Source organism: Colobus angolensis, unplaced genomic scaffold (genome assembly GCF_000951035.1).
Source record: "Colobus angolensis palliatus isolate OR3802 unplaced genomic scaffold, Cang.pa_1.0 Scaffold169, whole genome shotgun sequence".
Classification (NCBI taxonomy): domain Eukaryota; kingdom Metazoa; phylum Chordata; class Mammalia; order Primates; family Cercopithecidae; genus Colobus; species Colobus angolensis.
The window spans coordinates 3,512,441-3,521,587 of record NW_012114810.1 but is presented as its reverse complement, the minus strand read 5'-3'; the positions used below and the strand labels follow the sequence as shown (position 1 = coordinate 3,521,587).

The following is a 9,147-nucleotide window of genomic DNA, read 5'->3' as shown; positions in this document are numbered from 1 at the left end:
CCCCACCAAACCTGTTGAGCTCCATATCAACTGGCATGCTGCCCCGTCACTTCTCTAAGCAGCTCTCCCTGTCAACTGGAGTGTCCCTGGTGGTTGAGGGAGTCTCCTCTTGCTGGAATTCCAGAGGCCCATGGGGAGAGTGGGTTGCTCCTTGCCAGTTCATCTCAGCTGTTCCCCTGGATTCACTGGAGGCCAGGAACAAGTCCTGGTGTGTAGTGTCTCTGGGCAGGGCTCCTAACTTTTTCTCTTTTCAGCCTCGTTTCTGGGTCTTCCCTTGGTTCACTCTCAGTGCCTTCCCTCTGAATATCTGTTAGAAGTGCACCTGTTATCTTGGTCCTTTAGCGGCAGCTATTCCACCTGGCTGCATCCAGTTGGTCATCTTGCCCAGAGCCAAAGGAATTATCTGGGATTCTAAATGTTTTTGAGTCTTTTTTACATCAATATTCCTAAGGAATATTGTTTTGTAGTTTTCATTTCTTGTAGTGCCTTGTCTGACTTTTGTGTCAGGGTAATGGCGGGCCTCATGGAACAAGACAGGAAGTAGTCCCTATTTTCAGTTTTCTTTTTTGAATGATTTTGAGAAGGATTGGCATATATTTCTCCAGTAAATCCTCCTGGTTCAACACCTTTCTTTCTTGTGAGATTTTAGATTAGTGATTCAATCACCTTACTTATTATAAATCTATTCAAATTATCTATTTCTTCATGATTTGGTTTGGTAGACAGTATATTTCTAAGAATTTGTTCATTTTAACTGGGTTATTTAATAAACTGACATAGAATTATTTATAATTTCCTTTTCAGATTGTTTTCATTTCTGTAAAATCAGTAGTAGTGTTACTCCTTTTTTTTTTTTTAAAGAATTTAGGTATTTGAGTCTTACATCGTTTTTTATTCCTGTAGTTAATCTGTCTAAAGATTTGTCAAATTTGTTGACCTTTTCAAGGAAATAAAACTTAATGTTATTGATTTTTTTCTCTACTGTTTGCTTGTCCTTTATTAGTATCTCTATGCTAGGCTTATATTTTCTTTCTTGGGGTTTATCTTACTTTACTTTTGGTAGTTTCTTAAGTGTAACATGAGGTTATTGATCTGCGATTTCTTTTTTCATTAAAAATGTATGTGGTTAGGGCTATAAATTTTCCTGTTAGCACTGCTTTCTGCTGCAACCCATAAGCTTCGGTATGATGTGTTTTGTTGCCAGTAGTCTCAGGTGAGTTCTAATTTTTCCTGTGATTTCATATTTGACTTGTTGGTTGTTTAAGAGTGTGTTGTTTAATTTCCACAAATTTGTGAAATTTGCCATTTTAATTTGATCATAAGTTTTTCGTTTTATTTCCTTGTAATTGGAAAAGTCCATTGCATGATTTTAGACTTTTAAAATATATTAACTTGTTTTGTAGCCTAACATGTGGTCTATCCTGGAGAGTGTTCTTCCATGTTCTCTTGAGAAAACTGTAAGGTGTATCCTGCTGCTGTTGGGTGGAGTGTTCTATATTTGCCTATTTGGTTGGATTGGCTTATATATTTATGTCCTCTGTTTTTTCAAACTTCTATTATTCTCGCCATGAGAATTCACTCACAGTTCACTAATGAGAGTGAATTATTTGAGTTTTCAACATTTATTATAGACCTATCAACTTCTTTTAATTTCTCTCACTGTATCTTTGTATATTTTGTAGTTCTCATGTTTAGTAAACGTATGTTTATAACTTCCATATTTTCTTGGTGAATAAATCTCTGTCAATACATGTGTCCTTTGTAGTATCTTATAACATTTCTCAACTTAAAGTTAATTGTGTCTGATGTTAATGTAGCCACCTATGGTTTCTTTTGGCTACTATTTACATGAAATATCTTTTTCCATCCTATTACTTTCACCTCCCTTGTGTTTTAGCTGTAAAGTTAATCTCTTAAACAAAAAATGGTTGAATTTTTTTTTCTTTTCGATTGATTATTCCAATTTGTGTTGTTGGGGAGAGTTTAATTCATTCACATTTAACGTAATTACTGATAAAGAAGGTCTTCTTTCTGCACTTACTGTTTTCTGTATAATGTTTGTTTTTCACTACTGTCTGATTTATGTTTATTTGATTTTTTGTAGTGAAACTAGTTTATTGCCTTTTATCTTTTGTGTATACTCGAAAATATTTTTGTGATTTCAATGGGGATAATATATAATATCCTAAAGTTACAGTAATCTATTTGAATTAACACTCATTTAACTTCAATTGCATTGAAATGTTGACTCATACCCAGCCTGGACAACATGGCAAAACCCTGTCTCTACTAAAAATACAAAAATTACCTGGGTGTGGTTGCACATGCCTGTAATTTCACTACTAAGGAGGCTGAGGCAAGAGAATTGCTTGAGCTCAGAGGCGGAGGTTGCAGTGAGTCAAGATTATGCCACTGCATTCCACCCTGGGTGAGGCAGTGAGATTGTCAAAAAGAAAAAAAAAAAAAAAAGCAAAGTTGACTCATACAGCCCTATCCTGTTTTTATGTTGAGTTCACAAATTACTTCTTCATACATTGTGTGTTCACTAACCTAGACTTGTAATTATATTGTATTTATTTGCATTTTAAATCTTGTAGAAAGTAAAAAGTGGAGTTACAAGCTAAAATTTCAATAATGCTGGCTTTTATATACCAGTGTACATGTATCAGAGATTTTTATATCTTCATATAGTTTCTCTCCAGCATCCTTTTATTTCAACCTGAGCATCTCTCTTCATAATTTCTCATACACAAAATCCAGGGCCAATGAAATGCCTCAAGTTTTAATTTCTGGAAATGCCATAATTTTGCCTTCATTTTAAAGGACAGTTTTGCTGTGTATAGAATTCTAGGTTGAAAGTGTTTTCTTTTAGGGCTTTAAATATGTCATCCCACTACCTCTTGATCTCCAAGGTTTCTGATGAGCATTTGGTCACCTACTTCTTAAGGATTTCTTAGATATGATGATTCACTTCCCTCTTACTGCTTTCAAGATTCTCTCTTTTGATAATTTGATTATAATGTGTGTCACAGTGGGTGCCACTGAATTCATTGAACTTGGAGTCTGTTGCACTTTTTGGAAGTGTAATTTTGCCTTTTACAGAAATCATATAAATGGGCCTACAGCCTTTGAGGCTGACTCTTCTTACATATCTGTTTGCATTTCAAATTCAACCACATCTTTGTGAGTCTTGACACGTCATTCCATGTTATCACTGCACAGCATTCGATTGCATGGTTGTGATGTACCACAGTTTATTGATTCAATTATTGAAGGACATCTTGGTAGATCACAAATAGTGGATATTATGACTAAAGCTGCTATAAGTATTTGAATGCACGTTATTTTTTGTTGAGATCAATTTTTGAATGTGCTATTGTGGGATCATATTATAAAATTATGTTTATCTTTTAAGATTGTAAGTTAGTTTGGATTTTTTAATAGTGTTTATATTTTATTTAACTATTCTCCAACTTACAGTAGAATTTTCAGGTCTCTCGTCCTATGCTGGAATTCAGACAGTCTTTTCTCTTCAAATTTTGTTCACAATTTTGTTTGTGTTTCTTTGTTTTTCTTTTGACTTTTATTTGAGGGAGACCACAGCCTATGCACATTCACTGTGTTGAAAAGATTCTTGCAAGGAGAAGTGTCTGATTAATTCCATCATTTACCACATAGCCTTCTTAAGCTCATTAACACTAAGCATACTGAAGTACTTTATATTACTAATAGCTCTTAAATTTTGCTCTTTAATATTCAGGTCTAACATAAAGAGAAAATAAAAGTAGAATTTATAAGGTTTATACACTTTGGAAAGATTAGTGCTAACGAGGTATTCAGTTTTTTATAAGGATTTAGCTAAAATTTAGGTAATTTGCCAGCAGAAGTTTGTGATATTTAAATAAGCAATACTTTTATTGTCCTAAACAGCTAACCACAGTAACAGTAGACTAAATGGGAGATAACATTATATATTTTTTTCACACAGAATAAACCATTATATATATTTTCACACAGGATAAAAATATCTATACATGTTAATATTTTGCAAATCAACAAATCAACATACTGCTATTTATTGTTTTTAGATTTATTTTTTCTTGTACTAACTGAATTGAGAGGAAGTCCATAGAGAGTTCAAATTATATGGACAAATTAAAACATTTTTTTCTATCCTTTGTTCTAAATTTCTGCTTAGGTTAACTCTCATTTTTAATACATAAGAACAAATGTGCAGAACAACCCACCTTATTATTTCTGCACACCTCATTCAAATCATATATTTGCATTTGCTTTTTCCTGAAAACTTCTGGCACACACTTAAAATAGGGATGATATAAACAATCTTAAAGAGAAAGTTGATACCTTTCTTACCCATAAACAACTTGAAATCGATGTTTTGCCTCTATCTCTTTGATTAACCATGTGTTTCTTTACTATTTTGAGTACTATCTGTAGCCTGTGCTAAGTACTTTATATGCAGTCTCTGATTTAATTTTTTTTTCTCATGACAATTTAGTGGTAGGTACTATTGTTATCACTATGTTCTATTATCTTTATTACCTGTCTACCCATCATCCATTACTTCCGGTTTCATCATATTATGGCCAATTTTATGATTTCTATCTGTCTGGGTCTTGGATAGTAGACAAACTCATTCCTGATTGTTTTTTACCCTAGGAAGATCGGCCAATTTTGGTGAACTCTTTTATACATACATATGGCTATTGGGTGTCTGCGGCTTCTGTGTACATACATCACTGCTATGAGGATGGCGGATATTATTGGGGTTTTCTTCAAGAGAGATTTTAGAAGGGATGTGATCAAATGTAGAGCTATAACAATAAAACAACTGCTACTTGCATCCAGCCCCACCCTTGGTCTCTGACCAAAAATGCTGAAAAGAAAAAAGACCATTATCTCAGTAACTGAGCAATGGACAGGCTTGTCTCTTGTCAGCTTTTCAAAGTAGAATTTTAAGATTCCTTCCTTAATAATAGGTAACATTTGGAGAATATTTTGAAAAGTAAAACAAGAAAATATACATCATCTGTAATTTCACCAGGCATATATTAATAACATTTAATATATTGTTTCACATGTTTCCTATCTTTTAATAAATGTTGATGAAAATGTTGTCATGCTTTACATGTTTTTAGTACAATTAGAATATTTTAAATTATATTAAATAATCTTCCAAAACATCTAATTTAATGATCTTCACTATTCTATGATATGTATGTTCTGTAATTTATCGGATTCAGCATGGAAGAACAATGGAGGCTTAGCCTTTCATTCAGAAATAAAAGCAGAAGGAAGATATGTGATATGCGTGGGGAGTTGCAGTTAGTATATCTCTGAACATAGCAAGAATATTTTCCCATAATTTCCGTTTTTAAATTTTTTTCTATTTAATTTTAAAATTTTATTTGCCAGTACTATTGTGTTTAGTGGAATGTATAGTATTGAAATGTGAGATAAAATGTTGAATCAAGTATTAGACAAAATTAAAAGTGTTTGCACAAAGTGAATGGACTGCCACGAAATAATGTTATGTGAAAAAAAGAGCAATTCTCAAAAGGTTACATGATGTATAAATTCACTCAAATATTCTTAAAATAATGAAATCATGGAGATGGATAAAAGAGTAATATTTACCAGACATAAGTATTTAGGAAGGGAGGGGTGGTTATGACTATAAGTGGGGAGCAGAGAAGACTTGTGGAAATGGAATAGTTGTGTATCTTGATTGTAGTAGTAGTTAGCCAGCACTATGTATGTGATGTAAACTTCATAGCATTATAAACATACACAAACACAAATGAGTGAATAGATAATTAATAAAATTCAGATATACTGTCTGAATCAGAAAATGTTAAAGTTATTTGTTTTTTCCTGTCAGTTTAAGTACTAATAATTCCTACTTAATGATCCCCTAGAAAATTATGGCGTAGAAGTAATAGGAATGAACCTAAGACTATTAGACTCTTAAAGAACATAAAGCGAACCTCTTTAGACATGTAGATAGATGACAGATAAAGACACATGGTCTGTGGGTGTGAGTGTGTGTGTATTTGTTTGCATGTGTATGTATGTGTGTGAAGTATTCCTCGCTCTATGTCTCAGGGCCTGGATGTCATAATTAGGGGAAGCTGTGACTGGTAGCTGCCTCTCTTCATGTTATGGCTGTTCTTCATGTAGCTGGTCTGTGAGGAACTGTGAGTTTCCAGTTCCACACCTCAACTTATAAAGTGAGCCTGTCTGAGATGCTGGGAGCACTAGGGCTGCTGCCACTCTGGTGCCTGCACTGCTGCGATAAGCAGCCTGTTTGAGTGGGGTGTTCTCAGAAGGGGAGTCTCAGGGCATGACCCAAACTGTATTATCTCACACAGTGATCTCATTTGGCAGAGAATTCTCCAATTTTTCATGTTAGAAATCAGACGTTTCTCTAAGGATTTGTGTTGTAGATGTGATGTGAGGCTCTAGGGAGGAGTAGGGGACCTATTGAGAGAAATCTGTTTACTTCACCCACTGTGCTTGGCATGTGTCATGGTCTATAGGAAGCATTTGGTGAGAACACTGTTTGTAAACACCTGGCCTCAAGGTGCTGACGTGATAGTTCTATTTCTGTAGCATCTGGCCAGTGGTGATCTTGGCCAAAAGCCCTTCTTCATAGACTGGAGCAATTGCAGATCCGGAAACCTAATATGCTTAACTGAGGGGTGTGATGCTGGGTTGATTCAGTGCTCTTGCTCTATCTGGAGGATAGCTGGTGAGTGCTCCAAAGAATTTGGGTCACTCCTCTTCCTGTTTTTCCTTATCTTCCTCTTCCTTCTTCTTCTCCAATTATAAAACCACATTCTTGGAAAGCTTCCTGATCATTGGCCCAGATGAGAAAACTCCAGCAGCATTATTTTAAACGTTTAATATACAATGTTTAGTAATTCCCATTGATTGCAGGAAGAGTTTTAAAAAGATGTGAAAGACATTCACATGAATAACATTTGTATTGAGTGAACAATGATAAAAAGGACAGATGAGAGGTATACATTGGGGTGTGAGTTGATAATCTAGCAAGTTGTGGGGCTGGAGGGCTTTGGGAAAAGACAATGGAAGAACATACAAACAAATAAAAAAATACTGTTTTTCAAACACTAAAACCTGTAGAGAAAGCAAACACATAGGATCACACTTTGTTTATATTTTCCCCTTGATTTCAGACGTTAAGTGCTCTGACCTCTATTGTGGAAAACTTCTAATTATTTACATCACATACTGTGAGTCTATGCATCTTGCTCTCTATAGGATGTTCACAGGGAAATATACAGGCATGGTTCAATAAAAATATTTAAAATGAATGCTTGTAACCTTATTTCCCTTTTCTCCACTTCCTTAATGTGGTGAATAAGAGTACAGTTTTACAAATGAAAAGGCTCTAGTACACGTCCTTGATGGCAGCAGTGGCAAACGTACTGGAGAGACTGGATCTCACTCTGGTATCTATCCTGGGACACAAGTGCCTTTTTGAGGGTTGTAGAAGACAGCCCTCAAAGAGGAAAGGAATATAGGTAAAATTTGGGGTTCTGTGAGAGAAAGATAGAGGCGGAGCAGAAAATTTCAGGCTTGAACAGGGTCAACAGATGGCACAATGTGGTCAGTGCCTCCAAACCCAGAGGTAAATATGATGCTCCTCTGTTTACAGTTCCAGGGAGGAGAGTTGACCTGGCTGTGGTCATACAACTTAGCAAAAAAATCTGGGGCCAGAACTCAGGCCTTTGTTAGGTCTCTCCTTCCTTCCAGCACACTGGCAAATTGTATGAAGAAAGTAGAGGTGTAGATGGGTTCATGTACAACAATATGGCGTTCAGCTAAAGTGGATTAGGGCAAGAAGTTTTATGATTTAGGGACGGTGTAAGAAAGGGAGGAATCATTGCATCCAGTCAGGAAAGAGAGCCCTTGATCACCAGTTAGAGAATCCCCCAAGTCCCTCTTTGCCATAAGTCACTGAAATTGAGATCTAAGGCAGAGCCTCCATGAGTCAGGAGCACTTAATCCAGTGGAGAGATCCCAGAACAGGATATTTACCAATTTGAGAGTCCCTGTCATGCCAGTTATGGATAAATTTGCATTTCAGTTGGGACATTGCTGGACCAGCCCAGTTTTAGGTAGTTCCCCTTCCTGCTGGATGGGGTAGCAGGCCCTATAAAGAGGTTCTCTGTTCTACAACTCCTAAACTCCTGGTACTTGAGCACTGATCTGCTTTGGAGAACCTGGTGAGTCTGCTTCCTTGAGCCCTGAAATGTTGAATTTAATCTGAATACGTCAAGTTTGGCAGATCCAAACCTATGATCATAGGTTTGATGGTACTTAGTGAATGGAACTACAGGATTAGACTACATGATATAGTGTTTTATATTGCTTTTTTAAAAATGCACAGTTATATGTCCATATGAACAGAGAAGTTAATACGAAAGCCTTTGTTTGAAGAAAGGGATGAAGTACTTTTCCCTTTTCCATATTTTCCTGGTGTCCTTTTCAAAGGTTTGTGTCTTAGCAGGTGTGAGAGCTTGCACTTCTTCCTGAACGGCCCTTACTCTGTGCCCAAGTCAACCCACCAGTGCTTTACAACAGATAATGATGATAGGAATAGCTGTGAGATTGCCCAGGGGGTCTGAACTTGTGACTGCCTTTCCTGAAGATGTTATTTTCATGGAAAAACATGTTTGCTTCTTTATTACAGGGATGTTTTCTTTGGAAAAATTGTATGAGGAAAGGCAGGATTTCCTAGGGCCGATGAAGCAACTTGCTAAAGTGGAAAGGAAAAGACAGGAAGTCATGAAAAGGGAGCTAAGAGTTTAAATAAATTTTTGGAGATTGGAGAAATAATACGTCATGGTATTACATAAGCTTTGGCGTCTCTCTCTGGAGGATTCCTTTCCCGTGAACACTGTCGTATCATTTCTTTCAGATTCTGAGACTCCAGCAGGATGTCTTACCAACAGCAGCAGTGCAAGCAGCCCTGCCAGCCACCTCCTGTGTGCCCCACGCCAAAGTGCCCAGAGCCATGTCCACCCCCGAAGTGCCCTGAGCCCTGCCCACCACCAAAGTGTCCACAGCCCTGCCCACCTCAGCAGTGCCAGCAGAAAT

The 9,147-nt window shown here is 36.4% G+C and overlaps 1 protein-coding gene across 2 annotated transcripts in view; it reads left to right on the top strand.

Moving 5' to 3' along the window:
• Positions 1–8,228: 8,228 nt before the first annotated feature.
• The window catches only part of LOC105508922 (small proline-rich protein 2B), a 19,710-nt gene continuing 18,791 nt past the window's right edge, over positions 8,229–9,147 (top strand). The window contains exons 1-2 of one of the 2 annotated variants that reach the window (XR_001001351.1): positions 8,229–8,273; positions 8,969–9,147. The gene's annotated coding sequence lies outside the window, so the exon portion shown is untranslated. The remainder of the gene's footprint in view (positions 8,274–8,968) is intronic. The other variant, XM_011937947.1, reaches the window with a different exon arrangement.